Source organism: Molothrus ater, chromosome 11, assembly GCF_012460135.2.
Source record: "Molothrus ater isolate BHLD 08-10-18 breed brown headed cowbird chromosome 11, BPBGC_Mater_1.1, whole genome shotgun sequence".
NCBI lineage: Eukaryota > Metazoa > Chordata > Aves > Passeriformes > Icteridae > Molothrus > Molothrus ater.
Genome location: NC_050488.2, coordinates 5,609,088 through 5,627,452, shown reverse-complemented (window position 1 = coordinate 5,627,452; position 18,365 = coordinate 5,609,088). Strand labels below are relative to the sequence as shown.

At 42.9% G+C, this 18,365-nt stretch overlaps 1 protein-coding gene across 2 annotated transcripts in view; it reads left to right on the top strand.

Moving 5' to 3' along the window:
- The first annotated feature begins 1,270 nt into the window (after window positions 1-1,270).
- The window catches only part of PRKCD (protein kinase C delta), a 60,341-nt gene continuing 43,246 nt past the window's right edge, over window positions 1,271-18,365 (top strand). The window contains exon 1 of one of the 2 annotated variants that reach the window (XM_036390755.2): window positions 1,271-1,408. The gene's annotated coding sequence lies outside the window, so the exon portion shown is untranslated. The remainder of the gene's footprint in view (window positions 1,409-18,365) is intronic. The other variant, XM_036390756.2, reaches the window with a different exon arrangement.

Sequence of the window (18,365 nt, the reverse complement as noted above, 5' to 3'; positions counted from 1 at the left end):
GCTTAATTTGCAGCAGAAGTAAAAAGGAAATTACCTCAGATGACTCTGTTCCTTTGCTTTCACCCAAACTGTGATATATCTACTAGAGCTCTCAATTTTGAAATATGTTTCTTCAAATTAGACTCTCCAAGCATAAACCAACTGATTTATATACATATTATAGCCTTTCCAAGATGATGTCAGACAGAACAAGCAAGGAACTCTGACATTACCTTATAACTATCAAGTGAAACGTTCTGGAAAGAAGCTGGACATCAAATGGGTGGAATGTGGCGTTTCAGAATGTAACAGCTGGGTCACAGCCCCTGCAACGGTGACACCCCCACTGCACACCAGGGGCTGGCACCTGCCGCAGAAACACCCAGTTACCACAGCACCACAAAAACACTGGGAATTTCGTCACCGTCTTCAGCTAGAGCTGAATGAGGTCATTTAAGATGAAAACATGAGAGCGATTATACGTGACCTGTGCGAGTTAAAAAGTGATGACAAAGGTCTGCCTTGAAGTATAGAAGTGTTTTCTCTGGTTTCTACACTTCACACATTCCTGTGCTGCAGCCCATCCCTAAAATATCTCATTTTAACAGAAACGCTTACGGCACTTGAAGAAAAACCGAGCCCCATCACTCAGAGCAGAGCACGGACCGGGGGAGCCCCGGCTGGGACTCAAAGTGACCGGGTGAAGGGCTGAGGTCTCTGAGGCGACCTCGCTGAGGCAGCGGCAGTGACCACAGAGCTACGGGGTTCGGCCCCATAAAAAAACAACAACATCCGTGGCTTCTAAGCCACCAAAGAATGTTTAACCAAAAGCGCAGTAAAGGCTGAGAACACCTGAGCGCAGCTCTCCGCCGGGCAGGGGCTCGCTCCGAGCTCCGGCACCTCACTCAGACCGCGGTGTTTCCCCGTGTCCGGGTGACCAGCGGACCAACACCTGCCAAACCCCGAACCCCAGCAGAGCGCTGCCGCGGCCGCAGCCCTTCCTCCCCTCCCTCAGCACGGCACCGAGCCCAGGTGCGGAGCGGAGCCTCGGGCGGGGCCCGGCGCGGGGCTCCCGCTGAGGGCTCGGGCGCTCCCACACGCGGCCACCGCCACGGGACAGGGGAGGGGACGGAGCCGCGGGAGCCCGGGCAGGGACAGCCAGCGCCTGGCACGGCAGCTCCGGGGCGGGGCGGCGCAGGAGGAGCGGCAGCGGCAGGAGGGGCGGCCGCGGCAGGAGCAGGTGAGCGTGGCCGCAGCCGCGCCGGGGGCGGAGCGGAGCGCGGGGCGGGGAGCGCCGGGCCGTGCCGGGCACACTCTGCTCCCTCCCGCCCGCCGCTCCGCCCGTACTCCTTCGCTCTCGCTCTCTGTTTCCCGGGACAGCGCCCGAAACTCGGCGGCGGCCGCGGCTCCCGACGGCTCCCCGGACGCGGTGAGTGCCCGTACCTGCCCCCGGCGCGGCGCTGCCGCCGCCCGGCAGTTCCTGCCCCGCCTGGGGTGAAGGAGGAAGCGAGACGGGCTCGGCTCCCTCCGGCCCGCCCGGCTTCCGTGGGGCGCCCGGCGGGCAGAGACAGAGGGAGGGAGATCGAGGGTCCCGGGGCTCCGCCGCCGTCCCCCGTGTGGCCCGGGCAGCGCCTCAGCGCCGGGGTAGGGCGGGGGGCGGCGGGGCTGCGCCCCGGCCCGGGGCTGCCTCCTCCGGAGCCTCCATGTTGGGCTGCGGGCGGGGGGCTGCGGACGGAGCGGGGCCAGCCGGGGCTGTAGCGGGGACAGCGCCGTGCCCCGTGCGGGGAGGCGGCGGGATCAGCCCCAGGGTCGGTCCCTGACAGGAACACGGAGTTCCCTCCCGGCAGAAGTGCCAACTTCGATGCCACCAACTTTTTTTCCCACCCAGCCGCCCCGAGTGTGTCTGTTTCAGTCTCCGTGCCGCAGTGAGTTCGGGCAGATGAAACGCGGTCTTTCAGATGGTCAGGTTTCCAGCTGAATGGCGACAGACAGTAAGAAATGAAGGAGCAGGAATGCCCGGTGCTTTTGTGTACGTACATGCCAGGCGTGCATCTATTAAAAAACAATTTTCAGTTCGTCGCTAGAGAATTCCCCGTTTGCATTAGGGCATGAAATATTAAAATAATTGGATTACAGCGTTCTGTGGTTACATCTGACATCAGTTTACTTGCGGGCCCTGACTGTTGCACCGCTTCACTTCTAGATTGTCTAAGTAGCACAGAGCAGAGTGTAGATCTGAACCTAGGAGGTTTATGTGCAAGGATGACATTGCCCCGTATCCCATCCCTTGATATGTCCAAGGAGAGATCTGAGAGAGCAGATGGGTGTGGGAGAATCAGTTCTAGTACTAGATCTTTACCTAGTTTTAGAGGCTCATTTAAAGCCTGAACTACAATGTTTAGTATCTCTGCAAATAATCGGTATCAAAATCCTTGATACCCTTACAGTGTGTTTAGTTCCTTTTAAATCTTTTTTGCTCCAGACTTGTACTGTCAATAGTCTTTTAACAGTGTAATAGCAAATTAACTCTTCAGCTTTCCATCTGTCAAATAATGCCTTGCAGCACCTGTGCCAATCCAATAGGACGCTATAACCAGCATAGATTTCAGAGCAGGAACTCTCTGAAGAAGTGTTTCTTAAGTGGTTAAGCAATAATTCATAAGCATTTTTTAAGTGTATATGCAGGATTTCCTGTTTATTTTAGTTCCTGAAAATGGCTGTGTTAAAAATGAGCTGTTTGTATTTGGACTGGTAGATTTCAGTCACCCTAAGTCACTGCTGTGGAAACCTGCAAATACTGAGGGGAAAAGCAAACGTAAGTCTGCAAAACATGGGTTTAGGTTTCTTTTTTTAAGGTTTCTCATCCTCAGCTTAATTTCATAATAAAATATTTCATAATAATAAAATAAAATATTTCATAATAATAATATAAAATATTTTCGTAATAAAATACAGGTGTGTGCTTTAATTTAAGAAATTATTAAATGCTGGCATTTCAGTTTCTTTGACCCACATAGTTTTACAATGTTTTGTAAAATTGAATACATCCAAGTTCTAAGGATGTATGATTTTCAGAATTAAGTGCAATACTTTTGGAACTTTGACAGCTAAAAAATTGAAAGGTACAATAAGATATTTCACTAGTTGTTATTATTTGCCTGTACTGCTAAACACAAAAGAACTTAAGGACAGCACAGAAGAATTAAGATTTGGGAATCCTTTGAGATTTTCATCCTACATCTCATCATTCAGATTTAGGTATGAAGGAATTGCTGCCACTCAGTGGTTGATACAAACATACAGAAAAATATATTCAGTTACACAGATGTGATGTCTGTGTAGGTAATGAGAGAGTTATAAGGTGATTCTGCTCAGGCAGTCTGTGTGATATAATTGATCAGGAAGATGCTCATATTGTTATTACCAGAAAAGAGCTCACTGTTAATTTTTTTGCCATTTTGTGCTTCATGAATTATAACCCACCTGTTCATCAGACATAATCATACAGTAGGGTCCTATTTTTTTATTGAATGGAACACTGAAATAGCATAATAATTTTTACTTTTTGTTCACGCACCATAGATGAAAAGATACTCTGTACAGAAGGAATTATTTAGAAACTATTTCTAAACTAAAAACTTAAATTTTCTAGGTACATTTCTTAAAAATAAATCTTTAGAAGAATCTCTCGAAGAGAACTTGGCTAATTGATGGTATATAGATCTAGGAAATAACAATAAATCTTGGAAAGCTGCCATCTATTATTAAAGTAACTGATTTCCTGGGAAAAGCATAGGAGCTTTCAGGCCTCTGAGTTTATTTTGATGTCTAAAAGCCACAGTTATTAGAATTAAAGTCCATTCAGATTAAGTCCCATCCCTGGAAGTGTTCAAGGCCAGGCTGAGCAGGACTTTGAGCAAGGTGCTCTTGTGGAAGGTGTCCCTGCCCGTGCCGGGGGGGGGGACTGGATGGTCCTTAAGGTCCCTACCAACCTTAACTTGTGATTCTGGTGGGTGCTTCAGGGCCCAATAGTTTAAATTAACCATCCGTCCTTGTTCCCGTTTGAAGGCTGCACTGTCACCTCCTCTGTGCAGAGGCACAAATCTGCCCTCTGCCCATCCACAGCTGGAGCTCAGCTCTGGCTGAGGAGCCCCTTCCTCAGCTCCCAGTCCCCAGCTGTGCCTGGAGGTGGGACTGTGGCAGTGTGGCTGTGCCAAATTCACCCAGGGCAGCTGCTCTACAGGGCTGCAGTGGCCCAGCGTGGCCTGTGCAGTGTAAATGTGTTACAAGGGCACTGAGTTGTGTGCCTGGATGTGTTCACACAGGTATTTCAGCTCCCCAAAGCTAACTCAGTTGTGTGTCTTCCTGATGCAGTCCCAGTGTGCTGTGTGCCTGTAGTCCACCATCCCCTTCACTGCATTTGCAAAGTGTGTGCTTCAACTACTGCAGAAAGAATGGAGGGAAAAAAGGAATAGGCTGGAGATTGGACTTTGTTGCAGATGAGTCAGAGCTGAATGTGAAAGATGACAAGAAGGGATTTACCAGTGGAGTCTGGGGGCTGGCTGACTTCATTAGGAGCCAAATTCCTCTGTTAATCATCCACTAATGAGAAAGATTGTGACTTTTTACTCTGGGATTATCCTTGCATTTGAATGCAGCTTCTCCATTCTTCTTATCGGGTTCTGTCCAAAAGCTGCCTGACAAGCACCAAAACAGTTTGTGTTCCAATAGTTTTTTAACTGCTGCTCTGTGGCAGAACTTGTCATCTTTCTCTGAGTCTTCCTTTATGTGCATAGTCCAAGTGCAGAATTTGTTTCTGTAGAGCTCCGTGTGGAGCCAAAGGACAAGGAGAAGGAATAAGGAAAGGGGGAAAGCTGCACCCATTCAGAGCCATTTGGGTAACACATTAAAAGTAATCATTCTGCATCCTGCTTGGCTGCACTTTGCAAAGATGCAATTAACAGAAATGAGCCTGGGAGAGCTCTTTACAGCCTTGGTAAAATAATGCTGAAGTGCCCTGTGTTGTGTTCTCATTTTAAATGCAGTTATTTCTACCCGGAAGAGTTTTTACACTTTCTTAAAGACACTGCCTCTTCAAGCCAGAGCTGCCCGGCAGGTTTTTACAGTATTTGAGTACTTTAGCAGAAACCTGCTCCATAGGAAGCAAGGATTGCCTCTGGCTCTGCAGGACCTCCTGGGTTATCATACTGCCTTTATGCCTGGAAGCTGCACCGGTGTCCAGAGACACCAGGAAAGGTAGAGAAACGGGGGATCTAGCACCCAGGAGTGCTGGGAACGGCACAAATCTGACCTTGGCAAGAGTCATGCAGGGTTTATTTCTGGTCTGCTGTAGACTAGACTCTGTTATTGCACGTAACATTGTTACAGAGGATAGAAATCTGACATGTATATCTGGTGTGCTTAAAATAATTTTCTGTTGGCTTTTTTTTTCCTCTGATTAAAATTTATGCAAGTGGAATATGTTGTCTGCTTTTTGGTGACAGCAAGGTGCCCTGACATCCATGAAGTTATGGTTTGAACCTGTTGTTTTTTTCTCATTGACAATAGAGCTGACTGTTTCTGACTAAAAGATGGAAGCGATGCAGCATAGATTTATATCAATAGCTGCAAATCCAAGAGGCAGTCCATAAAATAAATTCTTTGCAAATACTGCTCAAACCAAGAAAGTGCATAAAACCACAAAATACTTTTTATGATATCCTCTTACTGAAATTAATGCGTTTTCTGGTAATTGCTTTGCCATTGAGTGCAATGCTCTATCTGGAAAAGTTTATTTAAGGATACTTAAGCATAGTTGGTATTCATATAATAATCACCATCCATAAAGTCTGGGGATGACTATCACAGATAACTTCATGGAACGGATCCATGTTAAGCTTTTAACCTTGGATGATGCTTGCCTGACTGCCAAGGGAGGAGAGTGTGTGCTTGCCATCTCCTCCCATTTAATCAGCCAACTATCAAACTTAAAATAAGCAGCAGTACCTCTCTGTGCCTCAGAAGAAGGTTATTCTGAATTCCAACCTGCTTTTGAGAACGAAGCAGATGTGTAATGTATATACATATCCTGCTATTTCCTGTGCTTCTTAGGGCTATGAGCAGGCTGTGGTCTGTCTTGGTTGAGATGTAACCAAGATGTTCCAGTTTTACCCATGGGGAGTGGGAGTGGGGTCAGGAGAGCTCCTTGGAGACTGGATAATAGGGCAGGGTGTCATTGCTGTGGGGACATTGCTGTGTGTCTGTGGCAGAGACCCTCCTGAAAAAGGCTCTTCCCAGACCCCTTAGTGAGGGTGCCCCTCTTTTCTGAAGAGGTGCACGTGGGCTGACATCCTTTCCACCCCACAGGGCTCAGAGGAGTTGTCTCAATTAGTATCTTGTTTCTCATCTCGTGGATGGCTGAAAATCTCTAAAATGGGGTGTACATTTGCACATGAGTGGCTTTAATTCGTGTTTTGTTTAGTCCTTTGCAGCCTCATAAATGATTTAGGTATTTATGGATTGGTTTAATCCTGGCTGCCTGCTATCGATGCAGTGCATCTTGAAACATATGCATTAAATCTAAACTTCAGCTCGTTTTCCCACACCCCTGAGCTATGATGTAACTCACACTACTGATCTGGAGCTGGAAGCCCGGACCTGTGTTGGCTTAGCTTTGTTGTTTATTTTGTGATAAATTTGTACTGATGAGATGACGAAGAGAAAACTACACGGCTGTTTAGCACTCATTGAGCTACTCTGAGTGTTTGATTTTATCTGTTCCTATCCCCATCAGCACCTATTTAATAGAGATCTAATAAAATCCTGGTTTGTATACTTGACTCTATCATGTTCTCTGGTTTCTTGAGGAAATCCAGTTTAAGCTTTGCCATGGCTTTTCTGCCAAAGGAACTCTTGAAATCTGAGTGTTTGTCAGGATCACTTTGTTTCTCATAGTTTCAAGGATATTTAATTTCCTTCAGTGCATTGAATGTATCAATATTCACTGTGAGGAACAGTTTAAGGAAGAAGGATTTTTGGTTGTGATAACAGATTTTTCTTTCTGATAGTAAAACTTTTATTTTTTTCAAGATTTAGATGCTTGAACGTGTGGATAGATATTTGAAAAGATGATCAAAACTGTCTTAAGAGCCAAACTTAAGGTTAAGCTTGGCTTCGAAGTCTGCCTTTGTGTGGGAAATTCTGAGTACAAAGGTAGCTAAGCAATTGCTAACACATTGTTTCATGTCTGAACTATGCTTTTTTTGGAGGCTGTATTTGATTCTTGCATGAACAAAGCAGGGATCTTGTATTTCTTTCTTGAAAGAAACAGTCCCTCCTTTTCAAAAAGTCCTGTGTGCAGAAGTTTGGTAGGAAGATATGGTCCAGCCAGTAACAAGCAGTGTTCATCATATGCTTTCAACTTGTATTCTCATGGAAAAGTAAGATAAATAGACATAGTGCAATAACACTGAAAGACTGTCATGTTTGAAATATGACACTGACTGGCCTGTAGGTTTTATCTCAAGATGTTTATGATATGTTTTGGAATGCCTCTTGGTAACTGCATTTTGCTGGTGTGACTTTGTAACCAAAATGGGTAATTGTACCTCACTGATTTCATTAGGGTCTGTTGAGAAACTGCTGAGGAACTGTCTGAATATTTTACTGAAGAACTCCTGTGAAAGTAAGATTTATTCTTGCCTTTTTGAAGAAAAAAAAGTATTAAATGTATGTTTCTGTAAGAATGAGCACAGATGGCTGCCTTACATCAAGCAGGTGCAGACAGATTCTATAATTTTGATAAGGAGCTCTAACTAGATCTGAAACCCTTAGTCAAACAAGTATCTCTGCAAGTAGGAGTAGATTTGACTATAGATGCTTTCAGTATCATGGATTTGGGGGTTTTTAAAGAATTATTTTAATAGTCTGGTTCCTGCACTTGCTGATCACTGATGATGACATTTCTTCCCATGCAGTGTGCTGCTCTGTAATGCTGTGCTCATGCTGAGCTGTGAATTGCTCAACAAGGGTTCAGCTGTTTCCTTAAGTGTCTGATGACTGTGGCCTTTGCTGAACTCAGATAGTCTCACTAATGACTTGGGGGTGCTGATTGCCAAATATCCAGAGTAGATTAGTGTGTCAGGGAATTGTGAGCCCTCTCAGGTTACATTTGCTTACATTCCTCAGAAGCTGACAGGAGCCCACAGTTGCGATTTCTGTTTGACAAGTTTACCTAAGAAACAGTATCCCAGGGGCAAGAGCTTCTTGCTGTGGACCTACACTTTCCCAAATAACTTAAGAGCTAAAATTCAACCAGATTTGCTATGGTCTGAATGCAGTGAGCCATTGGCACTGGAACGTCTTCTCCTGTTCTCGGCTGAAAAGGAGGTGCCAACGTCCCCAGCTACCTCATTCCTTCAAGCCTAGCACAAGTTAGGGAAGGACAGGTTAAACCAGGGGTCAGCAGACAGTATGTGCCTAGAAAAAAATCATGTTGGGGAACTAGAGAGCAGGAGGCACAGCTTGAAGCAGTATTGCAACTGTGGCAGGTATCATGGCCCCAGCTCTGCCCAGTGAAAGCATCTCTTGTTGTGCAAGTCCAGTGAAGTCATTCCACTGGGGATTCCTCACCTTTACATTAACAGAAGAGACTTGTCATGAGGTAATATTGCCAGGTATTTTTTCCTGGTGGATTTTTTCTTTTTTTTTAAGTAAAGGCCATTTGAAGAAAGATGTTATTTGGGCTAAGAATTTATAGGTCTCTCTGTTAATCGCTGCCATGCTTGTGTGAGGTTCTTAGGACTTCTTCTCCTTTCTCCAGTTTTCTTGGACCCTTTCAGTGAGGGAATCTGCAATCAATTTGTACCTCTCAGTTCATCTGTAATTGCAGAGGATCTGTTCTGTTGCACATACACCTTAGAACATCTTAACTTCTGAAGGTCCTCTGGAATCTGATTCTCCCCATGTATTTGGTCTCCTTTCACCAGAGGCTGGTTTTTCTCTGCAGGAAGTCAGGGCGTGTGTGTCTCATTCCCTCAGCAGTCTCAGCTGTGATTTTTGCCTTCCCTGGCTGAGCCATGGCAGGCTGGGCACAGGTTCCCCAGGGCTGTCTCTCTGCAGAGCAGTCACTTCCAGGCAAGGCTGGGGTTTGTGGCACAAGTGCAGCTGTTAAAGTGCTGTCACTGCACCTGCAGTGCAGGCTTGCTGTGCAGCACCTCACATGGCTGACCTAGGGACACGCTGTAGGTCTATGGGGGGGTTCCTTTTACCCAGAATTAGAACAAGTTTTGTCCAAAGCAAGTGAGAAGGCTCTGTTGCAGCCTGTATGGGTTTTTACTCAGCCTTTCCACATGGCTCCATTTCCCAAAAGATGAAGTTGTTGGATCTGCACCACAGACGCCCCACATGTCCATTGAAGGGAACATGGGGGTTGCTGGCAAGGGAAAGCAAGAATGCTGAAACTGCCATTTGGGCAAGGAAGTTGATTGATTTCTGCTGTAAGGCAAGAGCAGGTGGGAGAGAGAAGTACCATGAGTGTGTAGACATGGACCTGGAGCGTGGCAGGGGCAGCCCAGAGTGATGAGAGATGCCAGGCTCTGCAATGCTGCTCGTCCATGTCACACCCTGTGCTGCCAACCCCCCTCCTGCTCCATCCTCAGGAACTCCTCCCCAAAACTTCTGTAATACAACCCAAATGCTCTCACCAGGGCCAGGGTGGAGAGAGGAAGTGCAGCTCTGGTTCTTTGCTGTATCCTGGTTTTTGTTTCAGTTTAATTTGCAAGCTTGCTGATTTCTTGCAGTGTCACTAAGAGTGTTCAAGGCAATCCCAAGGTTTTAATGTAATCTGTACCAGTGTCTGTCAGATTGATTTTCTGACCTATTTTGGGTCTTTCAATTTGGAATTAATGTTGCTTTCCTTTTCCAGTGGGTGGCAGTTGAAGCAAAGAGAAATGTTTATTTTCTTGAAAGTTTTTATAGATATGGATTTAAGGAGAACAAGCCAAAATAAACCAGTTGTTCATTGTCTCTCCTTATGTTGAATTCTGTCCTTTTTGTCTTGCATCTTGCAGCTGGAGAAAAGAACAGAAACCCCTTGTGAGCAAAATCTGCTTTTAGTTTCAATCTCCTACTTTTTGTGTGTTGTTCTGTACTCATTTCCTTATTCTCTTACCAGTTAATAACTTTGAACCCAATCTTTCCATCTCTAGAACTCGGCATTGCATAAGCCTTCTTTCAAAACTTTGAAGCAGGGAGCTGCTGACTTCTTGCAGCAGAGTGTTCACCTTCCCAGAACTGCATTTTGATTTTGAATGTGAAATGTAATAACATTTCTTTCTCTTGCTAAAAAGCTCATCTTGTCAAAAAGTCTTTAATACTGATTATTTGAAATTTAATGTGTATTTTATATTTTTACCTCTAATATCTGTGTCCTTACAGGGTCAAATTTTAACTGGAAAGTACTTTCATGCACATTTCTGGTATGGAGTTAGTGCATATCTCACAGCTGAGTTCAAGCATATGTTATTAAAATAAGCAGTACTTGGACTCCAGTGTGCTAGCTAAAGTGCACATTAGTGCATTTAGTAAACAGTTCTGAGTAAAACATTAGTATGTGTTAATGGGAATACAAGTATATTTTAATGTATAAAATACTGCAGTTCTAAGTACAGTAGAGATTAAGTTAAATCTGTTCTTCTAAAATTGCAAGAAGTATCTATATCAGTGCCAAAACCAAATGTGAAACTGGTAATTATTGTTGGATCAAGGAGCAGAATTTAATGTACTTTAAAAAGTGCAAATTTGACCTTTTTTTTTTCCTTTTTCCAAAATACTTAAAATATGAAAGGATTTTTCCAGGATTTCCCAGTGCTTTATTTTGTGGATAAATACTTAATATAGCATAAAAAGCAGGGGAAGTCTTTTATCTTAGTGATTTTTTTCCCCTAGGCATGAACTAGCCATTCATCTTCTATAATGTTGATTATAGCTAAATTAGCAATTAATCTCCATCTTTTCCCTGAAGAAAATGAGCTCTCATATAGGTATTTAATGACTGAGTCAGTTTATCATAGCTAAGCCTTGTCTAAGCATATGTGCCAGTCCACTTAAAGTCTGCTTTTAAATTGATGCAGTTAAATCCAAAAGCTTGTGCAAACACAGTAATTCTAAATGTTTATAAACTGATTTGCCACTTGTGTGGATACAAGTTCTGCTGCTTCTGTGGTTGATGGATAAAACTTGCAAACTGATTTAGGACTCTAAATGGAAAAATATCCAGGAAGAAACCTTCTGGCCAAGTGAAATGACAAGGAATTAATTACCACAGCAGTAACAAGTTGAGCTTTGTCTTGCTGATAACAAAACTGATTTTGCTTAGCAGCAGTACTCCTATGTCTGTAATAACCTAAAATGGAAAACTTTTCAAAGTAAAAAGTGCTCTGAAAGTCATGACATAGCATGACCTCAGTTTTGTCAAAGGGACCCACTCAAACAGAAAATTACTCTTTTGAAAGTTACTACTTGTTTTTTGGTTTTTTGGTGTGGTTTTTTTGGTGGGTTTTTTTTTTTTTTGGTTGGTTATTTTTTGTTGTTGTTTTGGTTTGGGTTTTTTTGTTACAAGACTCTATAATAACATCTGTGATGACTTTAATGCAAGTCAGTAGAAAAAAAACCCCCACATTTATTTTCAGTTCCTTTATCTGTCAGTTTCTGGAATATCATTTGCTGGAAAATGATGCTTCTATAGATGGTGAGGAAAAGGCTCTAAATAATCCTAAAACATTTTAGATATGTGTGATGGCATGCTTGAATTCTGGAGGGTTTTATACTTTCTTTAAGACTTCATCCAACTGGCAAATCTTGTTTGGAGGGCTGTGGAAGTGTTTTAGCATTATTCCTACTCTAGATTGCAAAAAAAAACCCTACTTGTATTATGGTTTGGGTATTTCTCTTTCCTTGCTTTTATTTTTTTTAAATAAATCTGGTTTTCTTACTGCTATTTCATTCTACTTTCCAGTGAATAAAGCTGATCCTAACACTAAAAAAGTTTTGAGTGAGTCTCAAACAGAGGGATGTTTTCTTTGTTAGCTTTAAACAAACCATGCGGGTTACACGGCTCTGTTTTGAATTAACAGCTCTCCAAACTGGGCTGACCACTTAATGCTTCTCAGACACTGAGCATTCAAATACTTCAAAGGAAAGGCAGCCATATCTAGTGCTTTATCCCCTTAAAAGCACAAAAAAGAATGCCAGACTCATGTAATTGAAACCGTTTGCTGTAGGCAAGGTGTCCCAGGCAGGCCAAGGTGGAAGAACCTATCCCTGTTCTGCTGTGTTTAGTTTTGCTTTGGTTAGTAGGGGCACCCTGCTGCCTAATAAGAGTTAAAGGTAAGTTAAAACTTGGCCTGTTTGTGTCTCTCTTATTTTGGTTTTATTCTTATGGTCTTTTAGCTCTCACTTGGAGTTCTAGTGGGTGAAGTCACAGTACATGGAGAGCAGCATGCATAATACTCTTCTGATCAGGCTCTTATTTGCCAAAGTCCACTTAATACCACTTTTTAATTGTTTAGCCATTCAATCTCCCAAAATAATTTGTTAGGAAAGTTACAAAAAAAACCCCACTTTGCAGTCCATCAGTGTCTGCTGTGTAGGCCTTTTAAAGCCTGTGTATACATACCCCAGTGTGGCTCATCTGCTCTCTGTGCTCCAGGTGAGAGGCAGTAGAGGGAAGCAGGGGCAGCTGGGGGAAATGTTTGCAGCTGGATGTGGAACTCTGGGGACATGAGACAGTGACTGTTGTACTGGGTAGCTGTTCTGCTTCTGCTGGACCCCTGACAAATTGAGTAGTTTGGGGAATTGTTTGTTTTCTGCGTGCCCAGATCATGGGTAGTGAAACTTATGGTTGTTCAGGGTTTTGGTTTTGAGGGTTTGGATATTTGGTTGTGTGGTTTGGTTGTTTTTTTCAGGGTTTTTTTTTGCCTGTTTTTCCTATTGCAGTAGCCCAAGAGTGGGTGCCTGGCTGGGACACCCCAGCACGTCCTGGCAGTGTCCCGTGGTTTGCTGCCTGCCCCATCCCTGACGGGCTGAGCACTGAGCTGTCCAGCTGGGACACAGCCACAGCTCCCATCCAGCAGTGTAGGGCTGAGCTCAGCTCTGTGTGCTGCAAAGCAACACCCACTGCTGGCCTTGCACAGCCTGAGCCCTTCCCTGGTGCAAACTGGAGAAATTTCCATCTAACTGACTCTGCACAATATTGTATCAAAGCTGGAACAAAGATGAGGTAGATGTTCTGCCAACATCCTAGGGAAAAGCAAATACTCTTGAGACTTATGAATTTTCCTGTGCATTTTTTGTGGCTTTATGATTATAAAGTTTCTGAGAGATTTCTTGTCCTCAAAGTTAGGTTTTAAGTGTATAATTCATATATTTTGTGCCCATGCAGGTGTGTTGATAAGATGGGGGTAAAATAAATGGAGTAACAGAGGGGGTTTTGTCCTCTGGGAAAAGAAGCTGGAAAAACTTTTTTGGTCCATTTCATCTTTTCAAAGATTCCAGCTGGACTTTCTCAGTATTACTTGGAGCCATGTTCTGATACTGACTGCTTCTCTCTGGAAGCACTTGCACAAAGCCAGGGTAGCAGAGTCATACTGTCCTCACAGTTACCTGAGATTGTGGTTAGCTGGGCTTGAGAATCTTCACACTCAACTGTACAGAACTTCTCATTTTGAATCTTCTGAATGCTTGATCTGATGAATTGCTGGAAGGGCGTGTTCTGGGTATCAGTGAGCAGAATCTTTTCCTGTTGGAGACTAGGTGTGGTGAAATGGAAGACAGAAGCCATGGGAAGCCCCTGTTCTGTTTGATGCATCCACAAGCTGGAGTCTCAGGTTGTAGATGAAAGAATGGGAGATGTCCTTTAAGCCTCTTGGGCTTTATGCAATGCAATGACTTCAACTGTTGCAGCATTTTCTATTAAACTTTTCTCAATATCCCCATGCTATAGAGAATTAACACCTGTGTAGTTTGTGTTCAGCTTGGCTTGGATAGCTGGAGGTGGACAGGGTTGGCTGAAAGACTTTGGCACCATTTTTCCATTAGCTGCATCTCCCCAAAAGCTCAAACAGTACAATTGCTCTTTTCTTTTCAAATGTGTAGTGCTGTGTGACATCAGGTGCATATGGCATTCATCAATAATAAAAATTATCAGCTGAGCAGTAATAACATCTACAAATAAGTAATAATGCAAACAAGTAATAAGTAATCCCCAGCAAGCAACATATTAAGAGGAAGTAGGCTGCTTGCTTCTGTTCCTTCAATGTGGATCCTGAAGTTCAGAGGTTCATTGTCTCTGACTGTGCATGTCATAAACACATTTCTAAGCTCATTACCACATCATTTATACGTTGAAGTTGTCCAAGGTCTGAATTGGCCTTTTGGAGAACAACGTTAGTGCTCTTTGTTTTCAGGTGTTGCTAAATACTAAGAAAGAAATAAAAATGGGAGCTTTTACTTTGAAGCAGGTGTTTGGTTGTGTGTTCTAACAGTGCAAATCAAAACACTGCATTCTTTGTAGGTCAGTAGAAAGGGTAGCAGGGAGGTGGCCATGGGCTACTTGAGGAGATGCCCAGGGGCCTGAGAGGGGACTGCAGATGAATTTGATCCTGTTAGTTCCATCCTGTGCTAGCAGTGCTGATTTATTTACTTCACAGCCCAACCAAGAGCCAGAAACCTCTGTACTTCACCCTGCCCAGAGCCTTGGCCTGCTGCAAAGACATCCAGGTTTATCTGTTGCTGTTGGACTTTGCCTGCACATCCTCCAATACTGCACAGCCCATCGGATCAGGAAGGAATTAGATAGTGACTGGAGTTACTTGGGCTCACCAGACTTTGAACAATGTCTGAGTAAAACCAAATTGAAAGCAGTACAACCAGTTTTCCTTTTGCTGTAGCTGTGTTTACAAAGATTTCAGTATGGCCATAATTTACCTGGCTTGGTAGCACTATCATTGACAGAGAAATAAATGAATTCTTACATTCATGCTTCACACTTGCAAGATTGTGCTTCAAGAGTGAAATTTCCCTGATTTTAACCAGAAAACACATTTAATTAAAATGTTAATGAAGCTGATATTTTTTTCTTTCTGCTGCAATTCTTTAACCAGTGCCATTGCACCCATTAAGGGATGTGGGCTATGTGTGACCTCAAACACTGAAAAAATAGTCCCCATCTTTTGTTGATAAAGTGTGAAAATAGGAAAACATAATCTTAATATTGCCTTAAGAAAGAGAGAAATCAATTTCAGACCTCAAATGCTGTACTTTAAAACACATTTTGGCATTCTGGTGACATCAGTCCTAGTAGAGCATACTTCACAGAACTGAAACTCATTCTTTCACTTTTCATTCTGTGTACCTGTGCTCTACTTTCTTTTCCCTGCCTTTTCTGTGCTTTGCTAAAAAGGCAGATGCAGTTCAATACTTTTTTTTTTCCCTAAAAGGCATGTTATACAAAGAAGTTCTGCAGGGAAACCTTTTTAATTCATGAAACTCAAAAAAGCTTTGATTTTCTGTTTCTTAGCTCGCTCTCTGCCTTCACCTTTGCTTCCTGTATTTTAGGATACATAAGTAGCAAACAGTCAAAAACTGATTTTAAGAAACTTTACTGGGTTACTTTGATTCTCCCTCTTAGTTTAATCCTTTCAGAGATTAATTGCAGTTCCCCTGGTGCTCCTAGGAAACACTGAAGAGAACGCTGAATAACTTTAAAATGCATTTTTAAAACAAATAACCAATCCCAGCAGTAATTCTAGCAGGAAGCAGTGGATGGCAATTTAATGAATTTCTCAGATCAGTCATTAAGTTATCTTTCTCTGTCCTTAATTTGTTATATGGAAACTGCTGGTTTTACATGTGTCCTGGTTTTGGAGAAAAAAACCAAATTGATGATCTCTGAAAATGTGTACAGTGTTAGTATCTAGTTTATTTAGGAATGGATGGTAAAACTCCAGAGAAAAACATGTGATGTGGTAAAATGTACTTGCTCAAAATTAAGTGTCTCAGTCATCTTATAAAGGAATGGGAGTATTTGGAGGTTTTTCCCTCTTTTTTCTTCTGAACAAAATCCAATGTGCTGCTGTCAAGTCCTCAGCAGTTTGCAATCAGATGTTCCCAGGATCTGTCACAGTAATTAATTTGTGTGACTCTCTTCAAAGCAGCAACTTAAAAGATTTTTTTTTTCCTTTTAATTGCTGAAGTTTGGTACTAATCTTCCCAATGATCTGTTCAGTAGCAGGCAATGCAGGGGGGTACCACAGCAAGCTGGGGTTCAGAAGTTGCTCATAGCTGCAGGATTTTCCCTTTCAAAATACTTTGTAAAGTCAACAGAGGGGTGAAAACTGTAAAATTCAGAGCAACCGTACTGTGATCAAACAATTCTGCAAGTGTGTACTCTGAGATTCTCAAAGTTCATGCTTATTTTGTTTGGTGAAATACTTTGAAAGAGCTGATATGACATTAGTGTGAAGTGTAAAGTTATACAAATAAAGTCATGTATTCCTATTAAACCCCCCCTCTGGCAATATATTAGGGCATAGAAGTTTTGATTCTTTTACAGTAGCTGGTTTGTCCCTCCTAGTTAGATTTTGCCATGTTTGAAAGGGTCTTTGTTGCACTCTTTGGCTCCTCTTGCCATTGATACACAGGTCTGAGGTTTTCCTGTTCAGGGAGAATTTGGCTGCACTCACCGTGCTGCTTCTAGTAAAGCTCATGGAGCAGAGTGTTGTCTTGGAAAATGTAACAGATTGGGTTTTATTCAGCTGGTATATTTTGGACCTTTACCATGTTCTCATTTATCTCTCGCTCACAGAAACACTCCAAAATGGCAACCATGTAATCTTTTTTAGATTGTAAAGCCTTTGTTATGGCTCCAGAGTTTGATGCCTGACGCTTTACTGTGTGCTTTGATCCTGGGTTTCTGGTTTGTGTTTTTGTTTGGTTTGGGTTTTTTCCCCCCTGGTGCCTGTGGAAACATTCAAAGTCCTGATTATTTTCAGGGACTAATATAACTTTTTATGGAATCATATTGAAAAAGGGCTTTGTTAGATTAGTGAAGCATTCACGTGCTTTACTTCATTTGCAGAGTTGTGTTTTTTTGCTAAATCTTAACTGTTCTCTATGAGGACATAGCTTTAATAATTTTACTTTCTGCTTCCAAGCTGGCTCTTTGTGAAGAAGGAAAAGATTCCTGGTGATGCTTCATCTGAAGCATAAGGGTTCCTCTGTTGGTTGTTCCTTGACTTGGTTTCTGTCGTTCATATTTGAGTTACTGCTTAAATTCAGGGTATGTAGTTGTGATAAACTATAGCAGTTGCAAGAAGCTCTGTCTGCTTGTAGAGAGCCACATGTAGTATTTCAAATAATTGTTCTTGATTCAGTGTTAGTGAAGAGAGAGCGAGGATGAAGCAGTTCCATTTGGTGCTGCTCCATTTACAATGTGGAAAGCTTCTCTCTTGTGGCTCTGCCCAGTTTATCTGGAAAAGCAGAAGTTTTCAGGCTATAAGACTCATTTAGGTGGATTCTTAGTTTTAGTGGTCAACTGTAATTTCCTGCCAGGTGCAAACACTTGGTCCTGGAGGACTTGGTCACTGTGGCTTACATTTACCACAACCTGGGTCTTAAAAGTTGTAGGTTGCCTAGAAGAAAACTCATCTATCTAGGAAGATACTTCCAAAGAAAATTCTGGAAAAGGGATTAAGAGTGAGTCTGCTAAGTATTTATTTTGTTCTTTATTGTTTGAGTTAATAGAGTTTAACCTGTAGTAGAAATAGGTAGGAAGCACAGACTGGTGTTCTGGGCTCCCTAAGAAAGACAAACTTGGTGACTTTTTTGAGTTAGTGAATTACTCATCGACTACCTTGTGTATTCAAGGAAAAATTCCAGATACTCCCCCAGTGATGTGACTGTTTCTGTCTTGCCTGGGCGTGGTCACGGCCCCTATCCAAGAGGTTTAGAAGGCAGAGTGAAATCTTTGCCAAGTATGAAAGACAGGTATGACAGGCAAGTACTCTTGGCAGGCAATTTAGTTTATTATGAAGCTATTTGAAGGGGCAAGCTGCCAGCTTTCCACGTTAAAGGGAAGATAATTGCCTAACAAGGTCACTGGGAAGAAGGAATACTGTGGGACAGAAATTTTGTCCTGTCCCTTGGTAGAACAGATCATTTTATTTCATTGCATGCTGGAAGGACCCATGGGGCCTCAATCATGCCAGTTCCAGACACTGTATGTGTACCACAGTCTTCTACTGCCAGCCAGAAAAATGTGTTTCTGAAATGTTGGAAAGTGCCCAAGTGAGGCTTAATGTGCAAACTAGAACTGAGGCTGGCTGTAG